Source organism: Lithobates pipiens, unplaced genomic scaffold, assembly GCF_037356315.1.
Source record: "Lithobates pipiens isolate NorthernLeopardFrog02 unplaced genomic scaffold, aLitPip1_a1.2 Scaffold_23, whole genome shotgun sequence".
NCBI lineage: Eukaryota > Metazoa > Chordata > Amphibia > Anura > Ranidae > Lithobates > Lithobates pipiens.
The window spans coordinates 297231764-297234003 of record NW_027507785.1 but is presented as its reverse complement, the minus strand read 5'-3'; the positions used below and the strand labels follow the sequence as shown (position 1 = coordinate 297234003).

Sequence of the window (2240 nt, the reverse complement as noted above, 5' to 3'; positions counted from 1 at the left end):
AACTGATTTTTTGACTGAACTCAAGTCCGTCGGAAAGATTTGAAACATGTTTTAAATCTAAAGTCTGTCTGATTTTTAGACAGCAAAGGTCAGATGAAGCCCACACACGATCGAATTGTCCGGCGGATTCGACTGACTGTTTTGGGTGTCTCTGACCATCTTTGTGCATTATAACTCCTCAGCCCAAATTATCCAACAATTAAATAAATGTTAAAAAATCCAGTAGAGAGATAGGGGGTCCCTCATAATACCATCATGTGTGTGAACCCTGGATCTCAGAGCAATAGCATGCCCAAGACTGATATAAGATGTTATCAGGTAGTGTAGACTAGATCTACACCTTAACTGTATGACATTTACTTTGATAAGTCTGTAAATAATTAATAATTGCCATTTTTCAGTCCCTTTAAACCATAGCACAATAAAACATGTGAGAACACGTAGGTTTATAAACAGTTAAAAATCATGAAAAAGTATTGATATGTAAATGTACCCTTTTCCCACTACCATCAGACCTGACAAGGTGACGGCACAAGCCTCTTCATAAACATTTGGAAGAGAGCTTAATATATACATATTTAAAACAAGGGGTATTGGTGTGCATTAAAGCAAGGAATGTCAAATGGTTCCTCTTGATGAAGTCTCATGGGCTCTTCTCATTTCCATAGTTGTGTACTTAGAGTCTGACCAGCAGCATTCCCTGACCATCCCGCTCCGACAGTGTTTGCTGGCTGACCAAATCTCATCATATTGCTTGCTCCATTCAGATTCATTGCACTCATCTGTTGATTCATCTGTGAAAGATTCCAAGGTGTAGGTTGATTTTGCTGCATCCCAAATTTGTTTGGAGGTGTTCCTATATTGATAACCATTGTTGCTTGTGGACCCATCATGTTAGGAGGGAGTCCCATTACTCCAGATGGAGGATTTCCCACATATCCATTTGGAATACCCATGCCAACCATCATTCCAGTATTCTGTCCCATTGCAGGCATGGCTTGTCCCATCATGTTTCCCATCATTCCAGCACTTGTAGGAACAGATACTCCCATTGGTGGGAAAGCTTGGAATTGCTTGTGGCCTGGGTGGAGTAGGGAATTGCAGAGGAACCCATGAACAAGCCTGATGGCATTTTGCTGCTGCATGTTTGTAGTGCCATAAAGTGACAAGATTGAGTCTTGACAAGGGCTTTTTGGGAACTTCTTCAGATTTTGCAGTTTGATCAGTAAATAAATCTAGATCTCCAGAAGCAGGAGGTACGATAGCTGCTGGGGCTGTCGATGTAACCTGTGTTGTAGGTGCAGAGGATATAGGCAGAGGGTTAAAGATCATTGGACCAAATATATCCAGGTCGTCGTTTAATGTGCTTGCGGTAGAAGTGCTTCCATTTGCAACTGGTACTTCAGCAGGTGTGTCAAGTCCTAAAAGATCAATGGTCATTTCTGGGGCTTTCTTTGGACTAGCTTTAACCTCTAACTGTGGCTCCTTTTTCAATACCTTCTCTACCCCAGCCGATTTCACTGGTCTTTCAGGCTCCCTTTCCTTTTTCTTTTCTTCCCTTTTCTTCTCCTTTTCTTTAGTGATAGTGGTTGCAGCATTCTTGTCATAGTATTTCTTCCTTTCATATTTATCCCTGATAAAGAATTCCACAGATTGGTCCGTTTGAGGTCTTCTAAAGTTTTCAGGAAGATTAGCTTCATAGAACACTCTTGCCCTCGATTTTTAGACAGCAAAGGTCAGATGAAGCCCACACACGATCGACTTGTCCGGCGGATTCGACTGACTGTTTTGGGTGTCTCTGACCATCTTTGTGCATTATAACTGCTCAGCCCAAATTATCCAACAATTAAATAAATGTTAAAAAATCCAGTAGAGAGATAGGGAGTCCCTCATAATACCATCATGTGTGTGAACCCTGGATCTCAAAGCAATAGCATGCCCAAGAGATATAAGATGTTATCAGGTAGTGTAGACTAGATCTACACCTTAACTGTATGACATTTACTTTGCTAAGTCTGTAAATAATTAATAATTGCCATTTGTTTTCATACTGTGTACATTTTTTAATCCTTTTTGCGCTACTGATCTCCACCAGCCTATTTAGCCAATTGTTCTCTGAATGCAATTGCTTCAGTACCGGTTTCACATTATTGCTCTGGGCTGGCTTCATGAAAAAGGCAACAGTGGACCATGCATACAGAATGCATGTCAGCACAACTGCCTTTCTCCTCCAGGAACGT

The 2240-nt window shown here is 41.0% G+C and overlaps 1 pseudogene; it reads right to left on the bottom strand.

Annotated features, from left to right (window-relative positions):
• Nucleotides 1-562: 562 nt before the first annotated feature.
• On the bottom strand, nt 563-1722 carry LOC143927147 (stromal membrane-associated protein 1 pseudogene; annotated as a pseudogene).
• Nucleotides 1723-2240: the final 518 nt, after the last annotated feature.